This window comes from Canis aureus, chromosome 14 (assembly GCF_053574225.1).
Source record: "Canis aureus isolate CA01 chromosome 14, VMU_Caureus_v.1.0, whole genome shotgun sequence".
NCBI lineage: Eukaryota > Metazoa > Chordata > Mammalia > Carnivora > Canidae > Canis > Canis aureus.
Genome location: NC_135624.1, coordinates 3,964,313 through 3,977,526, shown reverse-complemented (window position 1 = coordinate 3,977,526; position 13,214 = coordinate 3,964,313). Strand labels below are relative to the sequence as shown.

Genomic DNA, 13,214 nt, shown 5'->3' with positions numbered 1-13,214 from the left:
TGGTGGGCATATGATACATGCCCTTCCATACTCTGGTCATAGGTGCATCGCATTTAAGGCAATTAGGATCATTATTTTGGTAGAATTTATATACTTTCTGGGGGAGAAAAGATTCCCTTCTCCTTATGATATCTCAATTAACCTGTAAACTTGAAGCTACTGGGAGCTATTTTTGCTCCCATTTTTCAGAGAATCTGCCAGAGAAAGAATCTAATAGAGAGGAAAGGCAAGAAAACAAAGATTGATATATATTTTGTTCTTTATGGCATCCTCAGCAGTAATAACAGTGTCTGGCACATAATATTCAGTAAATGTTTGTTGAATGAATAAAATCAGAACTGAAAAATAGGGAGAGAGAGAGAATGATGGTAACATGGTTTGAACTTTGGGCTCCAGTTGTGCCAACTGTACTCCTTCAACTTCCCAAGTACATTAGTCAATAAATTCCCTTTATTTTTTAAATCAATGTGGCAGATATTAAAAATTGACTCACCTTAGTAAGACTCCAAGGCCATACTAGCATGATTTTGTGTACTCCAGAGGCTAGAAAACTAAAGTCCACATTACTCAGATGCCTTTGCTGGTGATGTGCACTCACCAAATAGATGTATCTGAATGAGATTTGAAAGGGGGATACTCACAGTATCATGGAGGGGCTCTCCTGGCAGGACAGTGGCAGAAGCATTTTGATACTTATGACAGAAGCTCTGATGTCTGGTTAGTCCCTAGCTCTGTGATCAGCAAGGATGGCAGCAATTTCCTGGTCTGGCAGCTTTCATGATCATGATAGAAGCAGCAAGTCTTCATCTAAGTTAACAGTGATGTAGCTGCTGAAGCAGTAGCTTCACTGAGGCAATTTTATTTTATTTTTTTAAAGATCTTATTTACTTATTCATGAGGGACACAGAAAGAGAGACAGAGGGAGAAGCAGGTTCCCTCTGGGGAGCCCGATGCAGGACTCTATCCCAGGACCTGGGGATCACTCCCCGAGCCAAGTGCAGACACTCAAGGCAGAGGGAGAGGGAAAAGTAAACTCTTGGTTGAATGAGGAGCCTGACATGGGGCTTGATCCCAGAACCCGGGATCATGACCTGAGCCAAAGACAGATGTTTAACCAACTGAGCCACCAGGGTGCCCCTGAGGCAGATTTTAGATGTAGCTTCAGGAGTTGTTCTCAAAGTCCAGCCTGTTACTACAAGTCTTTTGATCATTCTGTAGGAAGTTAATAGTCTTTAGTAAATATTGCTCTCCTTAAACTGGCTCAAGTGGACTGTTTTCTACAAGGAAACTCTAGTCACTACAACAAATTTGATTTTCTGTCAGTAGCAACTGCAAGAGTCCAGCAAAATTTTGTAGAAATTCTGAAGGTAAAAACCACAAAGGAGCAGAAATAATTAAACTAAGAGAAAATTTCCAAGTATATAAATAAGGGAAATGGTATTATCAGTGAAAAAAAAATAACAGACTGGCCTCAGACCTTTGTACAACACCAAATATCACGAAACAATAAAGCAATATCCATAGAAACTTGAGGGTGGGAATGTTGCCATTTATGTGTAATGTCAAACAAATGGCATTCTCAGATGTAAACAATCTCAGAGTCAGACCATTTATATGCCCTGTCTCAAAAATTTCTCAAGATGGGCTTTCTTGCAGAGAAAGCGAAACTAAAGAATAAAAAATAAAAAATAAAAAAAAAGAATTTGTAACAGAAACAAAAACAAAACCTACTGACATTAAATAAAACCAAGTAGACATATAAAAATAAAATTCATAAATATAAAAGTGAGTGCAACACAAAAACAAACATGAAGAAGATTTATGATTTTTTAATAGGAAGGTATATCTATTATGACTCTTTGCAAGCTGTAGAAATGAACTCTGAGCAAAGACAAGAATTCATCAGAGGGCTCTGGGGTAGCCACAGAATCAAAAGAAAAAGGCGGAATCATCAAGTATCAGAAAGGAGAGGAATCAGAGCAAGTCCAGGGATCCAGAAGAAACTAATGGACAATCTCAAGTCATTGAGGCTGAGATGCCCTGCTACAACCATTATTGGCTTTTTCAGGTGAAAGCAAAGTGTTTCTGGTTTACTCTGATCATTTAGAATGTGGGAAAGAGCATTTTAGAAAATGTCACTGTGAAAATGTCAATGTTCTGTCACTGTGTTCTGGTGCCTGAGACTGTAGCATTTTGTCCCATGTGTATGTGGAGCAGCACTTACATCTAGGATCCCCATGCAATCATGTCAGCCATTGTCATTCTTCAAGACTGTGGGGATATTTTCAGCCTTCTAGCAGGCTTTCCCTCACATTTCATTGGTCAGAATGGCATCATATTCCCATTCCTAAACCAATTAATGCAAGGAGAATGGAATTATTTAGCTTTGGGTTTAGTCTAATTAAAATTCACCCTCGGGTACTGGGGAGGAGTTCAGTCTCCTTGAGGCACATGGTTGTCTTATAACTTTAAAATAGAAAAGGCATTGTGTTGAGCAAGTAAAAACAGCTGTTGGGTAAGCCACAAACAGTGGCATTAGTATCTGAAATTCCCTCAGGGAACAGTATTGCCTTTGATTTACTATTTTAATAGGGGGAGGGAACTCTAGTATCTTCCATTTTGTTCTTCTTACCATAATAGGGAAAATATCTGGGAATTTTTGCCAGTTGTTGAGAATATTCTATTCAACACAGGAACTGGAAAAAATCCACAGAATGCATAGGTTTAGAGTTTGTGTCAAACTTCATTCATTTTACCCGACCCAGGTATATCCTTACTCTGATAGGTAAGTCTCAGTGAATTTCTGTGTGCCATAAATTACTGTCAGCTCAGAGCTAATGTCTAAAAGTTTCCAAAAGCCATCCTCTTAAATGACCTTTAAGAATATTTAGGGGTGGGGATCCCTGGGTGGCTCAGCGGTTTGGCCCCTGCCTTTGACCCAGGGTGGGATCCTGGAGTCCCGGGATCGAGTCCCATGTCAGGCTCCCAGCATGGAGCCTGCTTCTCCCTCTGCCTGTGTCTCTACACCTCTCTCTCTCTCTCTCTCTCTCTCTGTCTATGTCTATCATGAATAAACAAATAAAATCTTTTAAAAAAAAGAATATTTAGGGGTGAAATCAAAGAATCATCTTCTACTGTTATGGTACTAGTCTCTGCTCAAGCAAGATGCTGTAGATCTGCAGTTTCAGCTCTGGAAATTGGGTGAGGAATCATGACTCTCTATTTTCTTGGCTCAGATCAGACCCTATTCAGCTTACCTAGGGTATTTTGATTACACAAATTAAGTAAGACTTTAGTGAGAAACATACAGAGACATAGCTAGAGATCTCTGAAAGTGAAATCATTCTGATTATGGAGTTGGTCTTCCTGCCTATTGTAATCATGCACACTTTGCCTCTGGTTGTTGATGGAGGCTTTCTCACTTCTGCAATCCCAAGATTCTCCCTTCTCAAATGAAACTAGGGAACATATTTCAATTGCAACATTTCCCAATAGCAATTTTGACATTCAGAAAATAGTGAAGCATTAAAAGAAAAAGGACACTGGAATTTCCCTCAGAAATACAGATCTTAAGGTCTTGGGGAAAGAATAGTCATTCCAGTCCTTCTTGGGGCAACAGTTATGGGTATATAAGCAGGACACTCATAATGGATTTATTCCAGCATTCCTATCTCAAGGAGTCATTAATTTCCTTCCTATATCTATGCCAAGTGATTTTTGGCATCTCCACTTTCTTTAATGAGGGCCAATGTTGGAGCCTGATTTGCTTTATCCATCCCAGTTAGATCCCCAACTGCTTGAGCCAGCACTTTGAATGTAGTGCTCCTGGTAAGTGCATCCACACTGACAAATTCAGTCCAATCTAAAATTATATTTCACTCTTCTTGGTTGTATGCTTTCAAAATATATTCCGCAAAAATGTCAACAGTAGTTTCTTTTTTTTTTTTTTTAAAGTAGCAAATCTTCTGCAATCCTTACAATGTAAAAACCTTCTCTTGGCAAAAGCAGAGTCCTGGCCAACCATATGAGGCAGATGTTATTGCCTGTTCATGTCTCTTATGTGCTCACTGCAACATTAATTGAAGGACTCATTGTGTTTGTTTATTATTTTAAAAAATTTTAACTTGAGTACAGTAGACACACAGTATTACATTAGTTTCAGCTATACAACATAGTGATTCAACACCTCTGTATGTTATGCTATGCTCACCCCAAGTGTAGCAACCATCTAGCACCATTCAATGCTGTTGGATTATCATTGACTATGTTCCCTATGCTGTGCCTTTTATCTCCATGACTTATTCATTCCATAACTGGAAACCTGCATCTCCCACTCCTCTTCAACTATTTTGCTTATCCTCTCAACTCTCTTTCCTCTGGCAACCATTAGTTTATTTTCTGTATTTATAGGTCTGGTTCTGCTTTTTGTTTATTTACTTATTTGTTATGTTTTTTAGATTCCACATATGAATGAAATCACATAGTATTTGTCATCTTAGTCTGACTTATTTCACTTAGCATTATACCCTCTTGGTCCATCCATGTTGTCAAAAATGGCATGATCTCATCCTTTTTATGGCTATGTAATATTCCATCATGTATAGCTCACACACACACACACATATATATATATACCATATATTATAAATATGTATACCACACACGTATATATGCCATATATAATACATGGTGTATATATACCACATCTTCTTTATTATTTGTCTATCAATGGATACTTTGGTTGCTTCTGTACATTGGCTATTCTGAATAATGTTGCAATAAACATAGGGCTGCAAATATCTTTTTAAATTAATGTTTTTGTTTTCTTTGGATAAATCCCCAGTAGTGGATAGTGGAAATCCTAGATCATAGATCTTTCTTTCTTTTTTCTTTCTTTCTTTCTTTTTCTTTCTTTCTTTCTTTCTTTCTTTCTTTCTTTCTTTCTTTCTTTCTTTCTTCTTTCTTTCTTCTTTCTTCTTTCTTTCTTTTTAAAAGATTTTATTTATTTATTCATGAGAGACAGAGAGGCAAAGACACAGGCAGAAGGAGAAGCAGGCTCCATGCAGGGAGCCTGATGTGTGACTCGATCCCGGGACTCTAGGATCATGCCATGGGCCGAAGGCAGGCGCTAAACCACTGAGACCCAGGGATCCTCAATATTTCTATCTTTAATTTTTGAAGGAACCTCCATACTGTTTTCCACAGTGGCTACACTGATATACATTTCCACCAACAGTGCACGAGAGTTCCTTTTTTCTCTATGTCCTCACCAACACTTTTTATTGCTTGTCTTTTCAATTTTAGCCATTCTGACAGGTGTAAAGTGATATCTCATTGTGGATTTGATTTGCATATCACTGATAATTAGTGATGTTGAGCATCTTTTCATGTGTTTATTGGCCATCTGTAGGTCTTCTTTGTAAATATGTCTATTCAAGTCCTCTGCCCATTTTTAAAATTGGATTATTTGTTTCTTTTTTGTTTGTTTTGGTGTTGAGTTGTATAAGTTATTTATATATTTTGGATATTAATCCCCTATTGGATATATCAGTTGCAAATATCTTCTCCCATTTGGTAGATTGACTTTTTGTTTGTTGATGGTTTCTGTTGCTGTATAAAAGCCTTTTATTTTGATGTAGTCCCATAATTTTTTGTTTTGTTTTGTTTCCCTTGGCAGAGGAGACATATCTAGGAAAATGTTGCTATGGCCAATGTCAAAGAAATTACTGCGTATGTTCTTTTCTAGGATTTTTATGGTTTCAGGTTTCATATTTAGGTCTTTAATTCATTTTGAGTTTGTGTGTATAGTGTTAGAAAATGGATGACTTATTGTATTTAAAGTGCCAGGAATGGTGTGGACAAAATATGTTAAGAGCATTCCCCCAAAATCCATTTCCAATGGATAGTGGAAAGTGTTAGAGTAGAAAGTGTTAAAATCACTTAAGAATCCTTTGTAAAATGTATATATCTGCTCCTATCTCCAGGGACAAATCAGAATGGTGCTGGAGATTGGGTTAGGGAGGTAATGCGTATTAGAAAAGCTCTTTAGGGATGCCTGGGTGGCTCAGTGGTTGAGTGTCTGCATTTGGCTTGGGGAGTGATTCCCAGGTCCTGGGATAGAGTCCTGCATCAGGCTCCCCAGAGGGAGCCTGCTTCTCCCTCTGCCTCTCTCTGTGTGTCTCTCATGAATAACTAAATAAAATCTTAAAAAAAAAAAAAAAAAGAATGGGTTGAGTTCCATCTTTGGGTTAACTGTCCAGAACAGGAGCAAGAAACATCATGCCACATCCATCCATCAGTTGACCCAATTAAACAAAAGCAGGAACTGGAAGTTTGAGGATACCATGAGAGTGGAAACCTCCCTGGGACTCTGTAGAAATTGTAAGCAGAATTTTGCTCCCACAAACTAGGTAGTGTGCATTTGAAACAATCTTTTCTGGGGTTTAAAGTCTTGATTTGAAAATCCTGAATAAATGTTAGTAGGTCAATTCTAACTACATATTAAAATAATAATCTGCATTGACCAAATAGTATTCACCTAGGAATCTAAGTGTTTCAAAATTTGGAAAATTATTAGGATATGTTAAGGATAATAAGGAAAATGATCACTTAATGATCACTTAGTGATAGCTGAATGGCATCTGATATAATTAAATACTAATTTCTTTAAGTAAAAAAAGTCTTTAAGCAATATAGAAGGTATATACTTCTTTACTGTGATTTTAAAACAATCTTTTAAACTGTCATGGTTGTACTTTTTGTTAAATACAGTCATATTCTTCTGGAAATTTTATCTAACTTATAAAAAGGCAGAAAACAAATAAGAATTGTAAATTTTAGAAAGTGACAATATTATTAATAGTCATAGATAAAATGATCGAAAATATAGGAGGCCCAAGCTGATTGTGAATAATGTTAACAAGGTAGACCTACATGAATAAAATTGATAGCAATGAACAGGGCTACACCATGTCCCTTTTAAGAAAATTGACCATTTTATTTTATTTTAGACTTTATATATTTATTTGAGAGAGCAGAGCAAGAGAGACAGCACACATGAGCAGAGGTGGGCAGGGAAAAGCAACTCCCCCTGAGTGGGACTCATCTTAGGACCCCGGGATTGCAACCTGCATCGTGAAGGCCGACACTTAACCAAATGAGCTACCCAGGTGCCCTGCAAAGTTAGCCATTTTAAGATGTTGGTATTTCCCAAAGTCAGTTTATAGGTTCATTTCCAGTTGGTTTCTTATTTGTTTGGCTCCTGGAATTTGAAAAGGTGATTTTATTTTACTTTTTAAGATTTTATTCATTTATTTGAGAGAGAGAGACACACACACACACACACACACACACACACACGGAGGGAGAGGGAGAGGGAGCATGAGCAGGGGGAGGGGCAGAAGGAGAGGGAAAACTATACTCTTGGTTGAGTGAGGAGCCTGACACGGGGCTTGATCCCAGGACCCAGGATCATGACCTGAGCTAAAGACAGATGTTTAACCAACTGAGCCACCCAGGTGCCCATGAGAAGGTGATTTTAAAGTTCATTTGGAATGATGAAAACACTGTAATAGCAAAGACAGAGATGAATAATCTGACTATGAGGGGTAATTTATCCTATCAGAATTAAAATAGAGTACAAATGCAGAGCGGTGAGATGGAAAGAATATGGGCTTTAAAAAAAAAAGATTTTATTTATTTATTCATGAGAGACACACACACAGAGAGAGGCAGAGACACAGGCAGAGGGAAGAGAACCAGGCTCCATGCAGGGACCCCGATGTGGGACTCGGTCCCAGGACTCTGGGGTTAATGCCCTGACCCGAAGGCTGATGCTCAACCACTGAGGCACCCAGGTGTCCTGTATTAGTGGTTTCTGAAGAAGATTCTCGGGAAGTGCCATAAGCACTTCTGCTTACATCTTATTGGCTAGATAAGCCAATTCTAACTGCAAGGGAGGCTGAGGCTGGGAAATGTGTCTAGCTAAATTTGGTATTCTATCACTGTGTAAGAAGGGGAGAATGGATTTCATGGGACAGCTAACAGTCTCAGCCACAGGTGGATAATCCCTACTGATATTTTCAAATTGGGGTAAAATGCTCATAACATAAAATTTATCATCTTAACCATTTTAAAAAAGATTTTATTTATGGGGGGGGGGGACAAGCAGACTCCCTACTGAGCAAGGAGCCTGACTCAAGGCTTGATCCCAGGGCCCTGAGATCATGGACCTGAGCCGAAATCAAGAGTCAGATGCTTAACTGACTGAGGCACCCGGATGCTCCCATCTTAGCCATTTTTAAATGTACAATTGAGTGGTATTAAATACATTCACAATGTCATACAACCATCAATCCCTATTGATTTTTGAATGAATCTTCAAACATATTTACTTATTTTTTTTATAAATGAAGTCATTCTGATTGTTTATCAACTGCTTTGTCCTCCACTTAATTCTCTAAGAGATCTTTCCATGTCAGTAAGTGTAGAACCAGTTAATTCTTAACAGCTTTATTTCTGCCATAATATAGCCTTTACTTGACCTTTTCATTTAGGTTATTTCCAATTTTCTTCCTAATTTAAACAATGCTATAATGGAACCCTGTACATCTGTATATGAATATATGTGTAACTATTTTTGTTGGAAAGATTCTTAGAAATGGGATTGCTTGTTCAAAGCATATAGGCATTTGTATTTTACAAGATACTATAAAATTATCCTCCAACAAGTCTTTAATAATTTTATATTTCCAAATAAGTAAACGCAAATATCTTTTTGAGAGCAGTTTTTTTGACAGTGATATGCCAAAAGCCTTAAACTGCTCATGCTTCTTGTCCCATTAATTTTGTTTGTGGACATCATCTCAGAAAATAGTTCTAAAACATAAAACAAATTCTATACAAATATGTACATTGTAACATCGTGCTTGCTTTGGCAGCACGTATACTAAAGTTGGAATGATACGGAGATTAGCATGGCCCCTATGCAACGGTGACATGCAAATTCATGAAGCGCTCCGTATTTTATTTATTTATTTATTTATTTATTTATTTATTTATTTATTTATGTATTTATTCATGATAGAGAGAGAGAGAGAAAGGCAGAGACACAGGCAGAGGGAGAAGCAGGCTCCATGCAGGGAGCCTGACGCGGGACTCAATCCCGGGACTCCAGGATCACGCCCTGGGCCAAAGACAGGTGCTAAACCGCTGAGCCACCCAGGGATCCCCCGTATTTTTTTTAAAAAGTGCTTTGTAACATTATATATAATTGTGAAAAACAGGATACAACCTAAATTTTAAAAATGGAGCATGTAAATTATTCTAAAGGCCTGTGTAGCAATTATAATGATAATTGCAAAGACTGTTGAATAACATGGGAAAATGCTTATGGCATAATGTTGCTTGAAAATGGCAAGATTTAATTTAAAGCTTAATCAAAATGTTCAAAACAATTGTGTTTTGGATGTATGCCTATTGGGATGCTAGGTGGCTCAGTGATGGTCTGCCTTCAGCCCAGGGAGTGATCCTGGGGTCCTGGGATTGAGTCCTGCATCAGGCTCCCTGCAGGGAGCTTGCTTGTCCCTCTGCCTCTTTCTCTGTGTCTCTCATATATAAATAGAAAAATAGAAATAAATAGAAAAATATTTTAAAAAAGAAAAAAAAAGGATGTATACCTATTGATAGTACTTTTTAAAAACCTACCTTAATACTGTTTATTACCCACTCTTTCTTGAATGAAGATTATATCTTTCTAAGTAAAATATATTTGATAATAACACTTAGGAAAGTGTTCTGTACCTGTTGATACAGAACAGGTAGGTACTCTGATGACTATCCCTGAAGCATTTTATTAAAAGGAGCTAATGAAAAATACAGCATAACAAACATCTTGGGATCATCCTGGCTTTATGCACACATATACTTCTCATCCTAAACAAAATTGTGAAGGAAGGAAAATCAGTGTTTGTTTTCCACCTCTTGCACCACCTTCCCTTTAACTTCCAGATTGTATATTCTGGTTTCCATTCCCCAAGAATCTTGCTTTCTGATCACTGCTACTGTGTTAACGAGTAATAGCATTCAGAAGTATTTACATTTTATAAGATCTGACACGTAAAAATAAGAAAATTCATGTAAAGCCTTTAGCATAAAGAAAGTGTTCAGTCTGTGTTGATGATGACGGTGGTGATGTACTGACCATGGAAAGGTCTTTAATAATAAAATGGGTCTTTGTGGGAAGTGATTATCTTCCATTATGACACTATCAAAAATATTTAGAGCATGCCTGAAATCTCTTTCTCCTTAAAGAAAAAAAGCTTATGATATATCCATAATCTGTGATAATACCAGAGCAAACTATAACGATAACAATACTCCAATCTTTCTTAAATCTATTTATATTTTCAACCTATGATTGTATGGATTAGTGAATTCCTGTTATAAAACAGTGGCACTTTCTTTTAGTACTATTAACATTGCTTCTTAGAGCTTGAAGAAGCATCCTCTCTTGTTAAATTCTTAAATCTGTGAAGTAAATTTAAATGAAACTTATCCATATATTTGATGCTTGCCATGACTTTATACATTAAAACATATGAGGCTGTTTATTTCCTTCTAGGCACTATGCCTAGAATTTGGTGCCCTCAGGTGAGTGGTTGAACTTGGACATGACTGCATGCCAAAAGCTAGGCTTCCTCCAGCTGTGGACAACTAAAGCTTACAACCTAAACTTTTCCACAACTGTATTTTTCCTGCAAAAATAATCACTCCACAAACTTAGAGTTGATATTAGCTAGCTACTAATTACCAGTTCTTAAATTTTAAGGAAAGATGAAATTCTACAGGAGTTTTTAAAATATGCCTAATCTTAATGCCATTGAGTGTCTTCTTGAATACACTTCAATGGCGTGGCAGTGGAATCTAATTCTGTTTCTATTTTAGTGCTTCACTAAGTCTTTTCCTGGAGTCCAAAAGCATTTGGAACTTGTATACATTTCCAAATCTGATTCCAGCTCTCTTTGTTTACATATTTCCCCTTATAGACCAAGTCTTTGGGTCCTACCTTTCCCACCCAAAGAAGCTTATCAAGATATTTCCATAAACAAAAGTAGTGATTGTTTTCATTCTACTTCACTAAGTTCTGTATTAGGCTTTGCAGCATAGTTTCCAGCTTGTCTTTCATTGGCTTCCTGAAGTCTTGAAGCACCTATGCATGTTTTGATCTTACATTTTTGATAAAGTGAAGTTGCTCTCAAGGTCCATCATATACTCTCTCTACTGCTCTCCTCCCTTTCCGCTTTTCCTTCTCTGTTCCTTCCCTTTTCTTTCCCAAATGGATGACTTATAAACACTACTGTTGCTTTATCTACATTTCCCTGATTATTGGTAGGGTTGAGCATCTTTTCATGTTTACTAACTATTTGAATTTCTTCTATGATTTTATAAGTTTAGATGTTTTACCCATTTGTCTGTTTAGATTGTCTTACCCTAGTCAGTTTCTTTGTATATCATTGTATTCTAGATATTAATTCTTCATCTAATATGTATGAAGATACTTCTGTTTCATTCCATTAAGTATCTACTCACCTGATTATTATCTTTCTTCTTATGAATATTTTCAATTCTTATGTAGTCAAATCTTCAAGCTTCAAGAGGCAAATCTTTCTGCTTTCTGAGTTTTGCATTTTTCTTATCAGATCTTCTAGCTTGTGATTATAAAAATATTCTCTTTTTTAAATTTACATTTTACATGGTTACCATACAGTGCAATATTAGTTTCTGGAGTAGAATTCGGTGATTTATCGCTTACATACCACACCCAGTGCTAATCACAAGTGCCCTCTTTAATACCTATCATCCAACTAGGGCATCCCCACCCATCTTCCTCTATCGTCCCTCAGTTTGTTCTCTATCATTAAGAGTCTCTATGGTTTGTTTCCCTCTCTCTTTCTCCCCTTTCCATATGTTCATCTGTTTTCCTTCTTAAATGCCACAAATAAGTGGTATTTGTCTTTCTCTGGCTGACTTATTTCACTTAGCATAATGCCCTCTAGTTCCATCTACGTCATTGTAAATGGCAAGATTTCATTATTTTTGATGGCTGAGTAATATTTCATTGTATCTATAAATATATACCACATATTCTTTATCCATTCATCAGTTGATGGACATTTGGGGTCTCTCCATAGTTTGGCTATTGTTGACAAGGCTGCTATAAGCAGCACGTACACTTTTGAATCAGTGTTTTTGTATCCTTTGGGTAAATACCTATTAGTGCAATTGCTGGGCCAGAGAGTAGATAGAGTAGTTTTTGAGGAAACTCTATACTGTTTTCCCGAGTGGCTGCACCAGTTTGTATTCTCACCAATAGTGCAAGAGGGTTCCCTTTCTCTGCATCCTTGCTAACACCTACCTGTTATTTCTTGTGTTGTTAATTAAAATATTAAAATATTTTCTTATGTGCTCTTCTAAAATATGTTTTGGAGGTCTTTAATGTGTTTTAAAATGTTTTTAAAATAAACTTTAAGTCTTAGAATAATTTTAGATTTACAAAGAAGTTGTTAAAGTAGTATAGAGTTCTCATATACCCCGAACCCAATCTCCTTGTTATTAACATCTTACATTAGCTTGGTACATTTGTCACAATTAATAAGCCGATATTGATGTCATTATTAATTGACAGATTTCCTTAAGTTTTTACTTAATATCCTTTTTCTGTTATAGGACTCCCAACATATTTAGGATACCTCATTACACTTATGTCTTTATGTCACCTTAGCCTCGCCTGACCTATGACATTTTCTCAGACTTTAATTGTTTTTGATGATTATCTTAATAGTTTTGAGGAATATTGGTCAGACATTTTGTAGAATATCTTTCAGTTGGGATTTGTCTGCTGTTTTTCTCATAATGAGACTGGGTCTTGTGGTTTTGGAAGAAAGACCACGGAGGTAAAGTGTCCTTCGCATCACATCAGATCAAGGATACATACAACAAATATGACTTATCACTCTTGATGTTGACCTTGATCACCTGGTTGAGGTTCTATTTTTCTACTGAAAAGTAACTTGTTTCCCCCCGCTTTACATACTATATTCTTTGGAAGGAAGCCACTATTTATAGCTCATGGTTAAGGTGTAAGGAGTTCTGCTCTACTACACGTTTGTCTATTTTTAATGATTTAGATGTCTAATGCATCAGGTATTCTGATA

The 13,214-nt window shown here is 36.8% G+C and overlaps 1 protein-coding gene and 1 non-coding gene across 2 annotated transcripts in view; both read left to right on the top strand.

Moving 5' to 3' along the window:
• The window catches only part of STK3 (serine/threonine kinase 3), a 378,723-nt gene that overhangs the window by 78,840 nt on the left and 286,669 nt on the right, over positions 1 to 13,214 (top strand). The window lies entirely within an intron of this gene.
• On the top strand, positions 8,924 to 9,027 carry LOC144283889 (U6 spliceosomal RNA). The gene has a single exon (XR_013352394.1). It is a non-coding gene; the product is annotated as a U6 spliceosomal RNA (small nuclear RNA).